This window comes from Lagopus muta, unplaced genomic scaffold, assembly GCF_023343835.1.
Source record: "Lagopus muta isolate bLagMut1 unplaced genomic scaffold, bLagMut1 primary scaffold_92, whole genome shotgun sequence".
NCBI classification, from domain to species: Eukaryota; Metazoa; Chordata; class Aves; order Galliformes; family Phasianidae; genus Lagopus; species Lagopus muta.
Window position 1 is genome coordinate 101,937 of NW_026040271.1, and position 23,068 is coordinate 125,004.

At 29.9% G+C, this 23,068-nt stretch overlaps 1 long non-coding RNA gene across 4 annotated transcripts in view; it reads left to right on the forward strand.

Moving 5' to 3' along the window:
• Positions 1-1,741: 1,741 nt before the first annotated feature.
• LOC125687846 (uncharacterized) overlaps positions 1,742-23,068 on the forward strand; it is a 95,001-nt gene continuing 73,674 nt past the window's right edge. For 3 of the 4 annotated variants that reach the window (XR_007374441.1, XR_007374442.1, XR_007374443.1), the window contains exons 1-2: positions 1,742-2,023; positions 13,937-14,224. This is a non-coding gene — a long non-coding RNA (uncharacterized LOC125687846). Of the gene's footprint in view, positions 2,024-13,936; positions 14,225-20,794; positions 20,999-23,068 lie in introns of those variants that run through there. The other variant, XR_007374440.1, reaches the window with a different exon arrangement.

Genomic DNA, 23,068 nt, shown 5'->3' on the forward strand with positions numbered 1-23,068 from the left:
AGCGATATTTAAGGGGAAAAACAGGGATTTCTATGAAAATAAGCGATATTTAAGGTTAAAAACAGGGATTTCTATGAACATAAGCGATATTTTCGGGGAAAAACAGGGATTTCTATGAAAATAAGCGATATTTTAGGGGAAAAACAGGGATTTCTATGAAAATAAGCGATATTTTAGGGGAAAAACAGGGATTTCTATGAAAATAAGCGATATTTTAGGGGAAAAACAGGGATTTCTATGAAAATAAGCGATATTTTAGGGGAAAAACAGGGATTTCCATGAAAATAAGCGATATTTAAGGGGAAAAACAGGGATTTCTATGAAAATAAGCGATATTTTAGGTTAAAAACAGGGATTTCTATGAAAATAAGCAATATTTAAGGGGAAAAACAGGGATTTCTATGAAAATAAGCGATATTTTAGGTTAAAAACAGGGATTTCTATGAAAATAAGCGATATTTTAGGGGAAAAACAGGGATTTCCATGAAAATAAGCGATATTTAAGGGGAAAAACAGGGATTTCTATGAAAATAAGCGATATTTTAGGTTAAAAACAGGGATTTCTATGAAAATAAGCGATATTTCAGGGGAAAAACAGGGATTTCTATGAAAATAAGCGATATTTTAGGTTAAAAACAGGGATTTCTATGAAAATAAGCTATATTTTAGGTTAAAAACAGGGATTTCTATGAAAATAAGCGATATTTAAGGTTAAAAACAGGGATTTCCATGAAAATAAGCGATATTTAAGGGGAAAAACAGGGATTTCTATGAAAATAAGCGATATTTTAGGTTAAAAACAGGGATTTCTATGAAAATAAGCGATATTTTAGGTTAAAAACAGGGATTTCTATGAAAATAAGCGATATTTTAGGGGAAAAACAGGGATTTCTATGAAAATAAGCGATATTTAAGGTTAAAAACAGGGATTTCCATGAAAATAAGCGATATTTTACGGGAAAAACAGGGATTTCTATGAAAATAAGCGATATTTAAGGGGAAAAACAGGGATTTCTATGAAAATAAGCGATATTTTAGGGGAAAAACAGGGATTTCTATGAAAATAAGCGATATTTTAGGTTAAAAACAGGGATTTCTATGAAAATAAGCGATATTTTAGGGGAAAAACAGGGATTTCTATGAAAATAAGCGATATTTTAGGAGAAAAACAGGGATTTCTATGAAAATAAGCGATATTTTAGGTGAAAAACAGGGATTTCTATGAAAATAAGCGATATTTAAGGGGAAAAACAGGGATTTCTATGAAAATAAGCGATATTTAAGGGGAAAAACAGGGATTTCTATGAAAATAAGCGATATTTTAGGGGAAAAACAGGGATTTCTATGAAAATAAGCGATATTTTAGGGGAAAAACAGGGATTTCTATGAAAATAAGCGATATTTCAGGGGAAAAACAGGGATTTCTATGAAAATAAGCGATATTTAAGGGGAAAAACAGGGATTTCTATGAAAATAAGCGATATTTAAGGGGAAAAACAGGGATTTCTATGAAAATAAGCGATATTTAAGGTTAAAAACAGGGATTTCTATGAAAATAAGCGATATTTAAGGTTAAAAACAGGGATTTCTATGAAAATAAGCGATATTTAAGGTTAAAAACAGGGATTTCTATGAAAATAAGCGATATTTAAGGTTAAAAACAGGGATTTCCATGAAAATAAGCGATATTTAAGGGGAAAAACAGGGATTTCTATGAAAATAAGCGATATTTTAGGTTAAAAACAGGGATTTCTATGAAAATAAGCGATATTTAAGGGGAAAAACAGGGATTTCTATGAAAATAAGCGATATTTTAGGGGAAAAACAGGGATTTCTATGAAAATAAGCGATATTTTAGGTTAAAAACAGGGATTTCTATGAAAATAAGCGATATTTTAGGGGAAAAACAGGGATTTCTATGAAAATAAGCGATATTTTAGGTTAAAAACAGGGATTTCTATGAAAATAAGCGATATTTAAGGTTAAAAACAGGGATTTCTATGAAAATAAGCGATATTTTAGGGTTAAAAACAGGGATTTCTATGAAAATAAGCGATATTTAAGGTTAAAAACAGGGATTTCTATGAAAATAAGCGATATTTTAGGGGAAAAACAGGGATTTCTATGAAAATAAGCAATATTTAAGGTTAAAAACAGGGATTTCTATGAAAATAAGCGATATTTTAGGGGAAAAACAGGGATTTCTATGAAAATAAGCAATATTTAAGGTTAAAAACAGGGATTTCTATGAAAATAAGCGATATTTTAGGGGAAAAACAGGGATTTCTACAAAAATAAGCGATATTTTAGGGGAAAAACAGGGATTTCTATGAAAATAACCGATATTTAAGGGGAAAAACAGGGATTTCTATGAAAATAAGCGGTATTTTAGGGGAAAAACAGGGATTTCTATGAAAATAAGCGATAATTAAGGTGAAAAACAGGGATTTCTATGAAAATAAGCGATATTTTAGGGGAAAAACAGGGATTTCGATGAAAATAAGCGATATTTAAGGTTAAAAACGGGGATTTCTATGAAAATAAGCGATATTTTAGGGGAAAAACAGGGATTTCTATGAAAATAAGCGATATTTTAGGGGAAAAACAGGGATTTCGATGAAAATAAGCGATATTTTAGGGGAAAAACCGGGATTTCTATGAAAATAAGCGATATTTTAGGGGAACAACAGGGATTTCTATGAAAATAAGCGATATTTTAGGGGAAAAACAGGGATTTCTATGAAAATAAGCGATATTTAAGGTGAAAAACAGGGATTTCTATGAAAATAAGCGATATTTTAGGTTAAAAACAGGGATTTCTACGAAAATAAGCGATATTTTAGGTTAAAAACAGGGATTTCTATGAAAATAAGCGATATTTAAGGGGAAAAACAGGGATTTCTATGAAAATAAGCGATATTTAAGGTTAAAAACAGGGATTTCTATGAAAATAAGCGATATTTTAGGTTAAAAACAGGGATTTCTATGAAAATAAGCGATATTTAAGGTTAAAAACAGGGATTTCCATGAAAATAAGCGATATTTAAGGTTAAAAACAGGGATTTCTATGAAAATAAGCGATATTTTAAGGGAAAAACAGGGATTTCTATGAAAATAAGCGATATTTAAGGTTAAAAACAGGGATTTCCATGAAAATAAGCGATATTTTAAGGGAAAAACAGGGATTTCTATGAAAATAAGCGATATTTAAGGTTAAAAACAGGGATTTCCATGAAAATAACCGATATTTAAGGTTAAAAACAGGGATTACTATGAAAATAAGCGATATTTTAGGTTAGAAAAAGGGATTTCTATGAAAATAAGCGATATTTTAGGTTAAAAACCGGGATTTCTATGAAAATAAGCGATATTTTAGGGGAAAAACAGGGATTTCAATGAAAATAAGCGATATTTTAGGGGAAAAACAGGGATTTCTATGAAAATAAGCGAAATTTTAGGGGAAAAACAGGGATTTCTATGAAAATAAGCGATATTTAAGGTTAAAAACAGGGATTTCTATGAAAATAAGCGATATTTTAGGGGAAAAACAGGGATTTCTATGAAAATAAGCGATATTTTAGGGGAAAAACAGGGATTTCCATGAAAATAAGCGATATTTTAGGGGAAAAAACAGGGATTTCCATGAAAATAAGCGATATTTAAGGTTAAAAACAGGGATTTCTATGAAAATAAGCGATATTTAAGGGGAAAAACAGGCATTTCTATGAAAATAAGCGATATTTAAGGTTAAAAACAGGGATTTCTATGAAAATAAGCGATATTTAAGGGGAAAAACAGGGATTTCTATGAAAATAAGCGATATTTTAGGGGAAAAACAGGGATTTCTATGAAAATAAGAAATATTTAAGGTGAAAAACAGGGATTTCTATGAAAATAAGCGATATTTAAGGTTAAAAACAGGGATTTCTATGAAAATAAGCGATATTTTAGGTTAAAAACAGGGATTTCTATGAAAATAAGCGATATTTTTGGGGAAAAAACAGGGATTTCTATGAAAATAAGTGATATTTTTGGGGAAAAAACAGGGATTACTATGAAAATAAGCGATATTTTAGGTTAGAAACAGGGATTTCTATGAAAATAAGCGATATTTTAGGTTAAAAACCGGGATTTCTATGAAAATAAGCGATATTTTAGGTTAAAAACAGGGATTTCAATGAAAATAAGCGATATTTTAGGGGAAAAACAATGATTTCTATGAAAATAAGCGATATTTAAGGTTAAAAACAGGGGTTTCAATGAAAATAAGCGATATTTTAGGGGAAAAACAGGGATTTCTATGAAAATAAGCGATATTTAAGGTTAAAAACAGGGATTTCTATGAAAATAAGCGATATTTTAGGGGAAAAACAGGGATTTCTATGAAAATAAGCGATATTTTAGGGGAAAAACAGGGATTTCCATGAAAATAAGCGATATTTAAGGTTAAAAACAGGGATTTCTATGAAAATAAGCGATATTTAAGGTTAAAAACAGGGATTTCTATGAAAATAAGCGATATTTAAGGTTAAAAACAGGGATTTCTATGAAAATAAGCGATATTTTTGGGGAAAAAACAGGGATTTCTATGAAAATAAGCGATATTTAAGGGGAAAAACAGGGATTTCCATGAAAATAAGCGATATTTTAGGGGAAAAACAGGGATTTCGATGAAAATAAGCGATATTTTAGGGGAACAACAGGGATTTCTATGAATATAAGCGATATTTAAGGTTAAAAACAGGGATTTCTATGAAAATAAGCGATATTTTAGGGGAAAAACAGGGATTTCTATGAAAATAAGCGATATTTAAGGTTAAAAAACAGGGATTTCCATGAAAATAAGCGATATTTAAGGTTAAAAACAGGGATTTCTATGAAAATAAGCGATATTTTAGGGGAAAAACAGGGATTTCTATGAAAATAAGCGATATTTAAGGTTAAAAACAGGGATTTCTATGAAAATAAGCGATATTTTAGGTTAAAAACAGGGATTTCTACGAAAATAAGCGATATTTTAGGTTAAAAACAGGGATTTCTATGAAAATAAGCGATATTTAAGGGGAAAAACAGGGATTTCTATGAAAATAAGCGATATTTAAGGTTAAAAACAGGGATTTCAATGAAAATAAGCGATATTTAAAGGGAAAAACAGGGATTTCGATGAAAATAAGCGATATTTAAGGTTAAAAACAGGGATTTATATGAAAATAAGCGATATTTAAGGTTAAAAACTGGGATTTCTATGAAAATAAGCGATATTTAAGGTTAAAAACAGGGATTTCTATGAAAATAAGCGATATTTAAGGTTAAAAACAGGGATTTCCATGAAAATAAGCGATATTTAAGGTTAAAAACAGGGATTTCTATGAAAATAAGCGATATTTTAAGGGAAAAACAGGGATTTCTATGAAAATAAGCGATATTTAAGGTTAAAAACAGGGATTTCCATGAAAATAAGCGATATTTTAGGTTAAAAACAGGGATTTCTATGAAAATAAGCGATATTTAAGGTTAAAAACAGGGATTACTATGAAAATAAGCGATATTTTAGGTTAGAAAAAGGGATTTCTATGAAAATAAGCGATATTTTAGGTTAAAAACCGGGATTTCTATGAAAATAAGCGATATTTTAGGTTAAAAACAGGGATTTCAATGAAAATAAGCGATATTTTAGGGGAAAAACAGGGATTTCTATGAAAATAAGCGATATTTAAGGTTAAAAACAGGGGTTTCAATGAAAATAAGCGATATTTTAGGGGAAAAACAGGGATTTCTATGAAAATAAGCGATATTTTAGGGGAAAAACAGGGATTTCCATGAAAATAAGCGATATTTTAGGGGAAAAAACAGGGATTTCCATGAAAATAAGCGATATTTAAGGTTAAAAACAGGGATTTCTATGAAAATAAGCGATATTTAAGGGGAAAAACAGGCATTTCTATGAAAATAAGCGATATTTTAGGGGAAAAACAGGGATTTCTATGAAAATAAGCGATATTTTAGGGGAAAAACAGGGATTTCTATGAAAATAAGAAATATTTAAGGTGAAAAACAGGGATTTCTATGAAAAAAAGCGATATTTAAGGTTAAAAACAGGGATTTCTATGAAAATAAGCGATATTTTAGGTTAAAAACAGGGATTTCTATGAAAATAAGCGATATTTTTGGGGAAAAAACAGGGATTTCTATGAAAATAAGTGATATTTTTGGGGGAAAAAACAGGGATTTCTATGAAAATAAGCGATATTTAAGGGGAAAAACAGGGATTTCCATGAAAATAAGCGATATTTTAGGGGAAAAACAGGGATTTCTATGAAAATAAGCGATATTTAAGGGGAAAAACAGGGATTTCTATGAAAATAAGCGATATTTAAGGGGAAAAACAGGGTTTTCTATGAAAATAAGCGATATTTAAGGGGAAAAACAGGGATTTCTATGAAAATAAGCGATATTTAAGGTTAAAAACAGGGATTTCTATGAACATAAGCGATATTTTCGGGGAAAAACAGGGATTTCTATGAAAATAAGCGATATTTTAGGGGAAAAACAGGGATTTCTATGAAAATAAGCGATATTTTAGGGGAAAAACAGGGATTTCTATGAAAATAAGCGATATTTTAGGGGAAAAACAGGGATTTCTATGAAAATAAGCGATATTTTAGGGGAAAAACAGGGATTTCCATGAAAATAAGCGATATTTAAGGGGAAAAACAGGGATTTCTATGAAAATAAGCGATATTTTAGGTTAAAAACAGGGATTTCTATGAAAATAAGCAATATTTAAGGGGAAAAAACAGGGATTTCTATGAAAATAAGCGATATTTTAGGTTAAAAACAGGGATTTCTATGAAAATAAGCGATATTTTAGGGGAAAAACAGGGATTTCCATGAAAATAAGCGATATTTAAGGGGAAAAACAGGGATTTCTATGAAAATAAGCGATATTTTAGGTTAAAAACAGGGATTTCTATGAAAATAAGCGATATTTCAGGGGAAAAACAGGGATTTCTATGAAAATAAGCGATATTTTAGGGGAAAAAACAGGGATTTCTATGAAAATAAGTGATATTTTTGGGGGAAAAAACAGGGATTTCTATGAAAATAAGCGATATTTAAGGGGAAAAACAGGGATTTCCATGAAAATAAGCGATATTTTAGGGGAAAAACAGGGATTTCTATGAAAATAAGCGATATTTAAGGGGAAAAACAGGGATTTCTATGAAAATAAGCGATATTTAAGGGGAAAAACAGGGTTTTCTATGAAAATAAGCGATATTTAAGGGGAAAAACAGGGATTTCTATGAAAATAAGCGATATTTAAGGTTAAAAACAGGGATTTCTATGAACATAAGCGATATTTTCGGGGAAAAACAGGGATTTCTATGAAAATAAGCGATATTTTAGGGGAAAAACAGGGATTTCTATGAAAATAAGCGATATTTTAGGGGAAAAACAGGGATTTCTATGAAAATAAGCGATATTTTAGGGGAAAAACAGGGATTTCTATGAAAATAAGCGATATTTTAGGGGAAAAACAGGGATTTCCATGAAAATAAGCGATATTTAAGGGGAAAAACAGGGATTTCTATGAAAATAAGCGATATTTTAGGTTAAAAACAGGGATTTCTATGAAAATAAGCAATATTTAAGGGGAAAAACAGGGATTTCTATGAAAATAAGCGATATTTTAGGTTAAAAACAGGGATTTCTATGAAAATAAGCGATATTTTAGGGGAAAAACAGGGATTTCCATGAAAATAAGCGATATTTAAGGGGAAAAACAGGGATTTCTATGAAAATAAGCGATATTTTAGGTTAAAAACAGGGATTTCTATGAAAATAAGCGATATTTCAGGGGAAAAACAGGGATTTCTATGAAAATAAGCGATATTTTAGGTTAAAAACAGGGATTTCTATGAAAATAAGCTATATTTTAGGTTAAAAACAGGGATTTCTATGAAAATAAGCGATATTTTAGGTTAAAAACAGGGATTTCTATGAAAATAAGCAATATTTAAGGGGAAAAACAGGGATTTCTATGAAAATAAGCGATATTTTAGGTTAAAAACAGGGATTTCTATGAAAATAAGCGATATTTTAGGGGAAAAACAGGGATTTCCATGAAAATAAGCGATATTTTCGGGGAAAAACAGGGATTTCTATGAAAATAAGCGATATTTTAGGTTAAAAACAGGGATTTCTATGAAAATAAGCGATATTTCAGGGGAAAAACAGGGATTTCCATGAAAATAAGCGATATTTAAGGGGAAAAACAGGGATTTCTATGAAAATAAGCGATATTTAAGGTTAAAAACAGGGATTTCTATGAACATAAGCGATATTTTCGGGGAAAAACAGGGATTTCTATGAAAATAAGCGATATTTTAGGGGAAAAACAGGGATTTCTATGAAAATAAGCGATATTTCAGGGGAAAAACAGGGATTTCTATGAAAATAAGCGATATTTAAGGGGAAAAACAGGGATTTCTATGAAAATAAGCGATATTTAAGGGGAAAAACAGGGATTTCTATGAAAATAAGCGATATTTAAGGTTAAAAACAGGGATTTCTATGAAAATAAGCGATATTTAAGGTTAAAAACAGGGATTTCTATGAAAATAAGCGATATTTAAGGTTAAAAACAGGGATTTCTATGAAAATAAGCGATATTTAAGGTTAAAAACAGGGATTTCCATGAAAATAAGCGATATTTAAGGTTAAAAACAGGGATTTCTATGAAAATAAGCGATATTTTAGGGGAAAAACAGGGATTTCTATGAAAATAAGCGATATTTAAGGGGAAAAACAGGGATTTCTATGAAAATAAGCGATATTTTAGGGGAAAAACAGGGATTTCTATGAAAATAAGCGATATTTTAGGTTAAAAACAGGGATTTCTATGAAAATAAGCGATATTTTAGGGGAAAAACAGGGATTTCTACAAAAATAAGCGATATTTTAGGGGAAAAACAGGGATTTCTATGAAAATAACCGATATTTAAGGGGAAAAACAGGGATTTCTATGAAAATAAGCGGTATTTTAGGGGAAAAACAGGGATTTCTATGAAAATAAGCGATAATTAAGGTGAAAAACAGGGATTTCTATGAAAATAAGCGATATTTTAGGGGAAAAACAGGGATTTCGATGAAAATAAGCGATATTTAAGGTTAAAAACGGGGATTTCTATGAAAATAAGCGATATTTTAGGGGAAAAACAGGGATTTCTATGAAAATAAGCGATATTTTAGGGGAAAAACAGGGATTTCGATGAAAATAAGCGATATTTTAGGGGAAAAACCGGGATTTCTATGAAAATAAGCGATATTTTAGGGGAACAACAGGGATTTCTATGAAAATAAGCGATATTTTAGGGGAAAAACAGGGATTTCTATGAAAATAAGCGATATTTAAGGTGAAAAACAGGGATTTCTATGAAAATAAGCGATATTTTAGGTTAAAAACAGGGATTTCTACGAAAATAAGCGATATTTTAGGTTAAAAACAGGGATTTCTATGAAAATAAGCGATATTTAAGGGGAAAAACAGGGATTTCTATGAAAATAAGCGATATTTAAGGTTAAAAACAGGGATTTCTATGAAAAATAAGCGATATTTAAGGTTAAAAACAGGGATTTCTATGAAAATAAGCGATATTTAAGGTTAAAAACAGGGATTTCCATGAAAATAAGCGATATTTAAGGTTAAAAACAGGGATTTCTATGAAAATAAGCGATATTTTAAGGGAAAAACAGGGATTTCTATGAAAATAAGCGATATTTAAGGTTAAAAACAGGGATTTCCATGAAAATAAGCGATATTTTAAGGGAAAAACAGGGATTTCTATGAAAATAAGCGATATTTAAGGTTAAAAACAGGGATTTCCATGAAAATAAGCGATATTTAAGGTTAAAAACAGGGATTACTATGAAAATAAGCGATATTTTAGGTTAGAAAAAGGGATTTCTATGAAAATAAGCGATATTTTAGGTTAAAAACCGGGATTTCTATGAAAATAAGCGATATTTTAGGTTAAAAACAGGGATTTCAATGAAAATAAGCGATATTTTAGGGGAAAAACAGGGATTTCTATGAAAATAAGCGAAATTTTAGGGGAAAAACAGGGATTTCTATGAAAATAAGCGATATTTAAGGTTAAAAACAGGGATTTCTATGAAAATAAGCGATATTTTAGGGGAAAAACAGGGATTTCTATGAAAATAAGCGATATTTTAGGGGAAAAACAGGGATTTCCATGAAAATAAGCGATATTTTAGGGGAAAAAAACAGGGATTTCCATGAAAATAAGCGATATTTAAGGTTAAAAACAGGGATTTCTATGAAAATAAGCGATATTTAAGGGGAAAAACAGGCATTTCTATGAAAATAAGCGATATTTAAGGTTAAAAACAGGGATTTCTATGAAAATAAGCGATATTTAAGGGGAAAAACAGGGATTTCTATGAAAATAAGCGATATTTTAGGGGAAAAACAGGGATTTCTATGAAAATAAGAAATATTTAAGGTGAAAAACAGGGATTTCTATGAAAATAAGCGATATTTAAGGTTAAAAACAGGGATTTCTATGAAAATAAGCGATATTTTAGGTTAAAAACAGGGATTTCTATGAAAATAAGCGATATTTTTGGGGAAAAAACAGGGATTTCTATGAAAATAAGTGATATTTTTGGGGAAAAAACAGGGATTACTATGAAAATAAGCGATATTTTAGGTTAGAAACAGGGATTTCTATGAAAATAAGCGATATTTTAGGTTAAAAACCGGGATTTCTATGAAAATAAGCGATATTTTAGGTTAAAAACAGGGATTTCAATGAAAATAAGCGATATTTTAGGGGAAAAACAATGATTTCTATGAAAATAAGCGATATTTAAGGTTAAAAACAGGGGTTTCAATGAAAATAAGCGATATTTTAGGGGAAAAACAGGGATTTCTATGAAAATAAGCGATATTTAAGGTTAAAAACAGGGATTTCTATGAAAATAAGCGATATTTTAGGGGAAAAACAGGGATTTCTATGAAAATAAGCGATATTTTAGGGGAAAAACAGGGATTTCCATGAAAATAAGCGATATTTAAGGTTAAAAACAGGGATTTCTATGAAAATAAGCGATATTTAAGGTTAAAAACAGGGATTTCTATGAAAATAAGCGATATTTAAGGTTAAAAACAGGGATTTCTATGAAAATAAGCGATATTTTTGGGGAAAAAACAGGGATTTCTATGAAAATAAGCGATATTTAAGGGGAAAAACAGGGATTTCCATGAAAATAAGCGATATTTTAGGGGAAAAACAGGGATTTCGATGAAAATAAGCGATATTTTAGGGGAACAACAGGGATTTCTATGAATATAAGCGATATTTTAGGGGAAAAACAGGGATTTCTATGAAAATAAGCGATATTTAAGGTGAAAAACAGGGATTTCCATGAAAATAAGCGATATTTAAGGTTAAAAACAGGGATTTCTATGAAAATAAGCGATATTTTAGGGGAAAAACAGGGATTTCTATGAAAATAAGCGATATTTAAGGTTAAAAACAGGGATTTCTATGAAAATAAGCGATATTTTAGGTTAAAAACAGGGATTTCTACGAAAATAAGCGATATTTTAGGGGAAAAACAGGGATTTCTATGAAAATAAGCGATATTTAAGGGGAAAAACAGGGATTTCTATGAAAATAAGCGATATTTAAGGTTAAAAACAGGGATTTCTATGAAAATAAGCGATATTTAAAGGGAAAAACAGGGATTTCGATGAAAATAAGCGATATTTAAGGTTAAAAACAGGGATTTCTATGAAAATAAGCGATATTTAAGGTTAAAAACAGGGATTTCTATGAAAATAAGCGATATTTAAGGTTAAAAACAGGGATTTCTATGAAAATAAGCGATATTTAAGGTTAAAAACAGGGATTTCCATGAAAATAAGCGATATTTAAGGTTAAAAACAGGGATTTCTATGAAAATAAGCGATATTTTAAGGGAAAAACAGGGATTTCTATGAAAATAAGCGATATTTAAGGTTAAAAACAGGGATTTCCATGAAAATAAGCGATATTTTAGGTTAAAAACAGGGATTTCTATGAAAATAAGCGATATTTAAGGTTAAAAACAGGGATTACTATGAAAATAAGCGATATTTTAGGTTAGAAAAAGGGATTTCTATGAAAATAAGCGATATTTTAGGTTAAAAACCGGGATTTCTATGAAAATAAGCGATATTTTAGGTTAAAAACAGGGATTTCAATGAAAATAAGCGATATTTTAGGGGAAAAACAGGGATTTCTATGAAAATAAGCGATATTTAAGGTTAAAAACAGGGGTTTCAATGAAAATAAGCGATATTTTAGGGGAAAAACAGGGATTTCTATGAAAATAAGCGATATTTTAGGGGAAAAACAGGGATTTCCATGAAAATAAGCGATATTTTAGGGGAAAAAACAGGGATTTCCATGAAAATAAGCGATATTTAAGGTTAAAAACAGGGATTTCTATGAAAATAAGCGATATTTAAGGGGAAAAACAGGCATTTCTATGAAAATAAGCGATATTTTAGGGGAAAAACAGGGATTTCTATGAAAATAAGCGATATTTTAGGGGAAAAACAGGGATTTCTATGAAAATAAGAAATATTTAAGGTGAAAAACAGGGATTTCTATGAAAAAAAGCGATATTTAAGGTTAAAAACAGGGATTTCTATGAAAATAAGCGATATTTTAGGTTAAAAACAGGGATTTCTATGAAAATAAGCGATATTTTTGGGGAAAAAACAGGGATTTCTATGAAAATAAGTGATATTTTTGGGGGAAAAAACAGGGATTTCTATGAAAATAAGCGATATTTAAGGGGAAAAACAGGGATTTCCATGAAAATAAGCGATATTTTAGGGGAAAAACAGGGATTTCTATGAAAATAAGCGATATTTAAGGGGAAAAACAGGGATTTCTATGAAAATAAGCGATATTTAAGGTTAAAAACAGGGATTTCTATGAACATAAGCGATATTTTCGGGGAAAAACAGGGATTTCTATGAAAATAAGCGATATTTTAGGGGAAAAACAGGGATTTCTATGAAAATAAGCGATATTTTAGGTTAAAAACAGGGATTTCTATGAAAATAAGCGATATTTTAGGGGAAAAACAGGGATTTCTATGAAAATAAGCGATATTTTAGGGGAAAAACAGGGATTTCCATGAAAATAAGCGATATTTAAGGGGAAAAACAGGGATTTCTATGAAAATAAGCGATATTTTAGGTTAAAAACAGGGATTTCTATGAAAATAAGCAATATTTAAGGGGAAAAACAGGGATTTCTATGAAAATAAGCGATATTTTAGGTTAAAAACAGGGATTTCTATGAAAATAAGCGATATTTTAGGGGAAAAACAGGGATTTCCATGAAAATAAGCGATATTTAAGGGGAAAAACAGGGATTTCTATGAAAATAAGCGATATTTTAGGTTAAAAACAGGGATTTCTATGAAAATAAGCGATATTTCAGGGGAAAAACAGGGATTTCTATGAAAATAAGCGATATTTTAGGTTAAAAACAGGGATTTCTATGAAAATAAGCTATATTTTAGGTTAAAAACAGGGATTTCTATGAAAATAAGCGATATTTAAGGTTAAAAACAGGGATTTCCATGAAAATAAGCGATATTTAAGGGGAAAAACAGGGATTTCTATGAAAATAAGCGATATTTTAGGTTAAAAACAGGGATTTCTATGAAAATAAGCGATATTTAAGGGGAAAAACAGGGATTTCTATGAAAATAAGCGATATTTTAGGGGAAAAACAGGGATTTCTATGAAAATAAGCGATATTTTAGGTTAAAAACAGGGATTTCTATGAAAATAAGCGATATTTTAGGGGAAAAACAGGGATTTCTATGAAAATAAGCGATATTTTAGGTTAAAAACAGGGATTTCTATGAAAATAAGCGATATTTAAGGTTAAAAACAGGGATTTCTATGAAAATAAGCGATATTTTAGGGTTAAAAACAGGGATTTCTATGAAAATAAGCGATATTTAAGGTTAAAAACAGGGATTTCTATGAAAATAAGCGATATTTTAGGGGAAAAGCAGGGATTTCTATGAAAATAAGCAATATTTAAGGTTAAAAACAGGGATTTCTATGAAAATAAGCGATATTTTAGGGGAAAAACAGGGATTTCTATGAAAATAAGCAATATTTAAGGTTAAAAACAGGGATTTCTATGAAAATAAGCGATATTTAAGGTTAAAAACAGGGATTTCTATGAAAATAAGCGATATTTAAGGTTAATAACAGGCATTTCTATGAAAATAAGCGGTATTTGAGGTTAAAAACAGGGATTTCTATGAAAATAAGCGATATTTTAGGGGAAAAACAGGGATTTCTATGAAAATAAGCGATATTTAAGGTTAAAAACAGGGATTTCTATGAAAATAAGCGATATTTTAGGGGAAAAACAGGGATTTCTATGAAAATAAGCGATATTTGAGGTTAAAAACAGGGATTTCTATGAAAATAAGCGATATTTTAGGGGAAAAACAGGGATTTCTATGAAAATAAGCGATATTTAAGGTTAAAAACAGGGATTTCTATGAAAATAAGCGATATTTAAGGGGAAAAACAGGGATTTCCATGAAAATAAGCGATATTTAAGGGGAAAAACAGGGATTTCTATGAAAATAAGCGATATTTTAGGGGAAAAACAGGGATTTCTATGAAAATAAGCGATATTTAAGGTGAAAAACAGGGATTTCTATGAAAATAAGCGATATTTCAGGGGAAAAACAGGGATTTCTATGAAAATAAGCGATATTTAAGGTTAAAAACAGGGATTTCTATGAAAATAAGCGATATTTAAGGTTAAAAACAGGGATTTCCATGAAAATAAGCAATATTTAAGGGGAAAAACAGGCATTTCTATGAAAATAAGCGATATTTTAGGGGAAAAACAGGGATTTCTATGAAAATAAGCGATATTTAAGGGGAAAAACAGGGATTTCTATGAAAATAAGCGATATTTTAGGGGAAAAACAGGGATTTCTATGAAAATAAGAAATATTTAAGGTTAAAAACAGGGATTTCTATGAAAATAAGCGATATTTAAGGGGAAAAACAGGGATTTCTATGAAAATAAACGATATTTTTGGGGAAAAACAGGGATTTCTATGAAAATAAGCGATATTTAAGGTTAAAAACAGGGATTTCTATGAAAATAAGCGATATTTTAGGGGAAAAACAGGGATTTCTATGAAAATAAGCGATATTTTAGGGGAAAAACAGGGATTTCTATGAAAATAAGCGATATTTAAGGGGAAAAACAGGGATTTCTATGAAAATAAGCAATATTTAAGGGGAAAAACAGGGATTTCTATGAAAATAAGAGATATTTAAGGTTAAAAACAGGGATTTCTATGAAAATAAGCGATATTTAAGGGGAAAAACAGGGATTTCGATGAAAATAAGCGATATTTTAGGGGAAAAACAGGGATTTCTATGAAAATAAGCGATATTTTAGGGGAAAAACAGGGATTTCTATGAAAATAAGCGATATTTTAGGGGAAAAACAGGGATTTCTATGAAAATAAGCGATATTTTAGGTTAAAAACAGGGATTTCTATGAAAATAAGCGATATTTAAGGTGAAAAACAGGGATTTCTATGAAAATAAGCGATATTTAAGGTTAAAAACAGGGATTTCTATGAAAATAAGCGATATTTGAGGGGAAAAACAGGGATTTCCATGAAAATAAGCGATATTTGAGGGGAAAAACAGGGATTTCTATGAAAATAAGCGATATTTAAGGGGAAAAACAGGGATTTCTATGAAAATAAGCGATATTTTAGGGGAAAAACAGGGATTTCTATGAAAATAAGCGATATTTTCGGGGAAAAACAGGGATTTTGATGAAAATAAGCGATATTTTAGGGGAAAAACAGGGATTTCTATGAAAATAAGCGATATTTTAGGGGAAAAACAGGGATTTCTATGAAAATAAGCGATATTTAAGGTTAAAAACAGGGATTTCTATGAAAATAAGCGATATTTTAGGAGAAAAACAGGGATTTCTATGAAAATAAGCGATATTTTAGGGGAAAAACAGGGATTTCTATGAAAATAAGCGATATTTTAGGGGAAAAACAGGGATTTCTATGAAAATAAGCGATATTTTAGGGGAAAAACAGGGATTTCTATGAAAATAAGCGATATTTCAGGGGAAAAACAGGGATTTCTATGAAAATAAGCGATATTTAAGGTTAAAAACAGGGATTTCCATGAAAATAAGCGATATTTAAGGGGAAAAACAGGGATTTCTATGAAAATAAGCGATATTTTAGGTTAAAAACAGGGATTTCTATGAAAATAAGCGATATTTAAGGGGAAAAACAGGGATTTCTATGAAAATAAGCGATATTTTAGGGGAAAAACAGGGATTTCCATGAAAATAAGCGATATTTTAGGGGAAAAACAGGGATTTCTATGAAAATAAGCGATATTTAAGGGGAAAAACAGGGATTTCTATGAAAATAAGCGATATTTAAAGGGAAAAACAGGGATTTCGATGAAAATAAGCGATATTTAAGGGGAAAAACAGGGATTTCCATGAAAATAAGCGATATTTTAGGGGAAAAACAGGGATTTCTATGAAAAATAAGCGATATTTAAGGTTAAAAACAGGGATTTCTATGAAAATAAGCGATATTTTAAGGGAAAAACAGGGATTTCTATGAAAATAAGCGATATTTTAGGGGAAAAACAGGGATTTCTATGAAAATAAGCGATATTTAAGGGGAAAAACAGGGATTTCTATGAAAATAAGCGACATTTAAGGTTAAAAACAGGGATTACTATGAAAATAAGCGATATTTTAGGTTAGAAACAGGGATTTCTATGAAAATAAGCGATATTTTAGGTTAAAAACCGGGATTTCTATGAAAATAAGCGATATTTTAGGTTAAAAACAGGGATTTCAATGAAAATAAGCGATATTTTAGGGGAAAAACAATGATTTCTATGAAAATAAGCGATATTTAAGGTTAAAAACAGGGGTTTCAATGAAAATAAGCGATATTTTAGGGGAAAAACAGGGATTTCTATGAAAATAAGCGATATTTAAGGTTAAAAACAGGGATTTCTATGAAAATAAGCGATATTTTAGGGGAAAAACAGGGATTTCTATGAAAATAAGCGATATTTTAGGGGAAAAACAGGGATTTCCATGAAAATAAGCGATATTTAAGGTTAAAAACAGGGATTTCTATGAAAATAAGCGATATTTTTGGGGAAAAAACAGGGATTTCTATGAAAATAAGCGATATTTAAGGGGAAAAACAGGGATTTCCATGAAAATAAGCGATATTTTAGGGGAAAAACAGGGATTTCGATGAAAATAAGCGATATTTTAGGGGAACAACAGGGATTTCTATGAATATAAGCGATATTTTAGGGGAAAAACAGGGATTTCTATGAAAATAAGCGATATTTAAGGTGAAAAACAGGGATTTCCATGAAAATAAGCGATATTTAAGGTTAAAAACAGGGATTTCTATGAAAATAAGCGATATTTTAGGGGAAAAACAGGGATTTCTATGAAAATAAGCGATATTTAAGGTTAAAAACAGGGATTTCTATGAAAATAAGCGATATTTTAGGTTAAAAACAGGGATTTCTACGAAAATAAGCGATATTTTAGGTTAAAAACAGGGATTTCTATGAAAATAAGCGATATTTAAGGGGAAAAACAGGGATTTCTATGAAAATAAGCGATATTTAAGGTTAAAAACAGGGATTTCTATGAAAATAAGCGATATTTAAAGGGAAAAACAGGGATTTCTATGAAAATAAGCGATATTTAAGGGGAAAAACAGGGATTTCTATGAAAATAAGCGATATTTAAGGTTAAAAACTGGGATTTCTATGAAAATAAGCGATGTTTAAGGTTAAAAACAGGGATTTCTATGAAAATAAGCGATATTTAAGGTTAAAAACAGGGATTTCCATGAAAATAAGCGATATTTAAGGTTAAAAACAGGGATTTCTATGAAAATAAGCGATATTTTAAGGGAAAAACAGGGATTTCTATGAAAATAAGCGATATTTAAGGTTAAAAACAGGGATTTCCATGAAAATAAGCGATATTTTAGGTTAAAAACAGGGATTTCTATGAAAATAAGCGATATTTAAGGTTAAAAACAGGGATTACTATGAAAATAAGCGATATTTTAGGTTAGAAAAAGGGATTTCTATGAAAATAAGCGATATTTTAGGTTAAAAACCGGGATTTCTATGAAAATAAGCGATATTTTAGGTTAAAAACAGGGATTTCAATGAAAATAAGCGATATTTTAGGGGAAAAACAGGGATTTCTATGAAAATAAGCGATATTTAAGGTTAAAAACAGGGGTTTCAATGAAAATAAGCGATATTTTAGGGGAAAAACAGGGATTTCTATGAAAATAAGCGATATTTTAGGGGAAAAACAGGGATTTCCATGAAAATAAGCGATATTTTAGGGGAAAAAACAGGGATTTCCATGAAAATAAGCGATATTTAAGGTTAAAAACAGGGATTTCTATGAAAATAAGCGATATTTCAGGGGAAAAACAGGCATTTCTATGAAAATAAGCGATATTTTAGGGGAAAAACAGGGATTTCTATGAAAATAAGCGATATTTTAGGGGAAAAACAGGGATTTCTATGAAAATAAGAAATATTTAAGGTGAAAAACAGGGATTTCTATGAAAAAAAGCGATATTTAAGGTTAAAAACAGGGATTTCTATGAAAATAAGCGATATTTTAGGTTAAAAACAGGGATTTCTATGAAAATAAGCGATATTTTTGGGGAAAAAACAGGGATTTCTATGAAAATAAGTGATATTTTTGGGGGAAAAAACAGGGATTTCTATGAAAATAAGCGATATTTAAGGGGAAAAACAGGCATTTCTATGAAAATAAGCGATATTTTAGGGGAAAAACAGGGATTTCTATGAAAATAAGCGATATTTTCGGGGAAAAACAGGGATTTCTATGAAAATAAGCGATATTTAAGGTTAAAAACAGGGATTTCTATGAAAATAAGCGATATTTTCGGGGAAAAACAGGGATTTCTATGAAAATAAGCGATATTTAAGGGGAAAAACAGGGATTTCTATGAAAATAAGCGATATTTAAGGTTAAAAACAGGGATTTCTATGAAAATAAGCGATATTTAAGGTTAAAAACAGGGATTTCTATGAAAATAAGCGATATTTTAGGGGAATAACAGGGATTTCTATGAAAATAAGCGATATTTTCGGGGAAAAAACAGGGATTTCTATGAAAATAAGCGATATTTTAGGGGAAAAAACAGGGATTTCTATGAAAATAAGCGATATTTTAGGGGAAAAACAGGGATTTCTATGAAAATAAGCGATATTTTAGGGGAAAAACAGGGATTTCCATGAAAATAAGCGATATTTAAGGGGAAAAACAGGGATTTCTATGAAAATAAGCGATATTTTAGGTTAAAAACAGGGATTTCTATGAAAATAAGCAATATTTAAGGGGAAAAAACTGGGATTTCTATGAAAATAAGCGATATTTTAGGGGAAAAACAGGGATTTCTATGAAAATAAGCGATATTTTAGGTTAAAAACAGGGATTTCTATGAAAATAAGCTATATTTTAGGTTAAAAACAGGGATTTCTATGAAAATAAGCGATATTTAAGGTTAAAAACAGGGATTTCTATGAAAATAAGCGATATTTAAGGGGAAAAACAGGGATTTCTATGAAAATAAGCGATATTTTAGGTTAAAAACAGGGATTTCTATGAAAATAAGCGATATTTTAGGTTAAAAACAGGGATTTCTATGAAAATAAGCGATATTTTAGGGGAAAAACAGGGATTTCTATGAAAATAAGCGATATTTTAGGAGAAAAACAGGGATTTCTATGAAAATAAGCGATATTTTAGGTGAAAAACAGGGATTTCTATGAAAATAAGCGATATTTAAGGTTAAAAACAGGGATTTCTATGAAAATAAGCGATATTTTAGGGGAAAAACAGGGATTTCTATGAAAATAAGCGATATTTAAGGGGAAAAACAGGGATTTCTATGAAAATAAGCGATATTTTAGGGGAAAAACAGGGATTTCTATGAAAATAAGCGATATTTAAGGGGAAAAACAGGGATTTCTATGAAAATAAGCGATATTTTAGGGGAAAAAACAGGGATTTCTATGAAAATAAGCGATATTTTAGGGGAAAAACAGGGATTTCTATGAAAATAAGTGATATTTAAGGGGAAAAACAGGGATTTCTATGAAAATAAGCGATATTTAAGGTTAAAAACAGGGATTTCTATGAAAATAAGCGATATTTCAGGGGAAAAACAGGGATTTCTATGAAAATAAGCGATATTTAAGGGGAAAAACAGGGATTTCTATGAAAATAAGCGATATTTAAGGGGAAAAACAGGGATTTCTATGAAAATAAGCGATATTTAAGGTTAAAAACAGGGATTTCTATGAAAATAAGCGATATTTAAGGTTAAAAACAGGGATTTCTATGAAAATAAGCGATATTTAAGGTTAAAAACAGGGATTTCTATGAAAATAAGCGATATTTAAGGTTAAAAACAGGGATTTCCATGAAAATAAGCGATATTTAAGGGGAAAAACAGGGATTTCTATGAAAATAAGCGATATTTTAGGTTAAAAACAGGGATTTCTATGAAAATAAGCGATATTTTAGGGGAAAAACAGGGATTTCTATGAAAATAAGCGATATTTTAGGTTAAAAACAGGGATTTCTATGAAAATAAGCGATATTTAAGGTTAAAAACAGGGATTTCTATGAAAATAAGCGATATTTTAGGGTTAAAAACAGGGATTTCTATGAAAATAAGCGATATTTAAGGTTAAAAACAGGGATTTCTATGAAAATAAGCGATATTTTAGGGGAAAAACAGGGATTTCTATGAAAATAAGCAATATTTAAGGTTAAAAACAGGGATTTCTATGAAAATAAGCGATATTTTAGGGGAAAAACAGGGATTTCTATGAAAATAAGCAATATTTAAGGTTAAAAACAGGGATTTCTATGAAAATAAGCGATATTTAAGGTTAAAAACAGGGATTTCTATGAAAATAAGCGATATTTAAGGTTAATAACAGGCATTTCTATGAAAATAAGCGGTATTTGAGGTTAAAAACAGGGATTTCTATGAAAATAAGCGATATTTTAGGGGAAAAACAGGGATTTCTATGAAAATAAGCGATATTTGAGGTTAAAAACAGGGATTTCTATGAAAATAAGCGATATTTTAGGGGAAAAACAGGGATTTCTATGAAAATAAGCGATATTTAAGGTTAAAAACAGGGATTTCTATGAAAATAAGCGATATTTAAGGGGAAAAACAGGGATTTCCATGAAAATAAGCGATATTTAAGGGGAAAAACAGGGATTTCTATGAAAATAAGCGATATTTTAGGGGAAAAACAGGGATTTCTATGAAAATAAGCGATATTTAAGGTTAAAAACAGGGATTTCTATGAAAATAAGCGATATTTCAGGGGAAAAACAGGGATTTCTATGAAAATAAGCGATATTTAAGGTTAAAAACAGGGATTTCTATGAAAATAAGCGATATTTAAGGTTAAAAACAGGGATTTCTATGAAAATAAGCAATATTTAAGGGGAAAAACAGGGATTTCTATGAAAATAAGCGATATTTAAGGTTAAAAACAGGGATTTCTATGAAAATAAGCGATATTTAAGGGGAAAAACAGGGATTTCTATGAAAATAAGCGATATTTAAGGTTAAAAACAGGGATTTCTATGAAAATAAGCGATATTTAAGGTTAAAAACAGGGATTTCTATGAAAATAAGCGATATTTAAGGGGAAAAACAGGGATTTCTATGAAAATAAACGATATTTTTGGGGAAAAACAGGGATTTCTATGAAAATAAGCGATATTTAAGGTTAAAAACAGGGATTTCTATGAAAATAAGCGATATTTAAGGTTAAAAACAGGGATTTCTATGAAAATAAGCGATATTTAAGGTTAAAAACAGGGATTTCTATGAAAATAAGCGATATTTTAGGGGAAAAACAGGGATTTCTATGAAAATAAGCAATATTTAAGGGGAAAAACAGGGATTTCTATGAAAATAAGAGATATTTAAGGTTAAAAACAGGGATTTCTATGAAAATAAGCGATATTTAAGGGGAAAAACAGGGATTTCGATGAAAATAAGCGATATTTTAGGGGAAAAACAGGGATTTCTATGAAAATAAGCGATATTTTCGGGGAAAAACAGGGATTTCTATGAAAATAAGCGATATTTTAGGTTAAAAACAGGGATTTCTATGAAAATAAGCGATATTTAAGGTGAAAAACAGGGATTTCTATGAAAATAAGCGATATTTAAGGTTAAAAACAGGGATTTCTATGAAAATAAGCGATATTTAAGGTTAAAAACAGGGATTTCTATGAAAATAAGCGATATTTGAGGGGAAAAACAGGGATTTCCATGAAAATAAGCGATATTTGAGGGGAAAAACAGGGATTTCGATGAAAATAAGCGATATTTAAGGGGAAAAACAGGGATTTCTATGAAAATAAGCGATATTTTAGGGGAAAAAACAGGGATTTCTATGAAAATAAGCGATATTTTCGGGGAAAAACAGGGATTTTGATGAAAATAAGCGATATTTTAGGGGAAAAACAGGGATTTCTATGAAAATAAGCGATATTTTAGGGGAACAACAGGGATTTCTATGAAAATAAGCGATATTTAAGGTTAAAAACAGGGATTTCTATGAAAATAAGCGATATTTTAGGAGAAAAACAGGGATTTCTATGAAAATAAGCGATATTTTCGGGGAAAAACAGGGATTTTGATGAAAATAAGCGATATTTTAGGGGAAAAACAGGGATTTCTATGAAAATAAGCGATATTTCAGGGGAAAAACAGGGATTTCTATGAAAATAAGCGATATTTAAGGTTAAAAACAGGGATTTCTATGAAAATAAGCGATATTTAAGGTTAAAAACAGGGATTT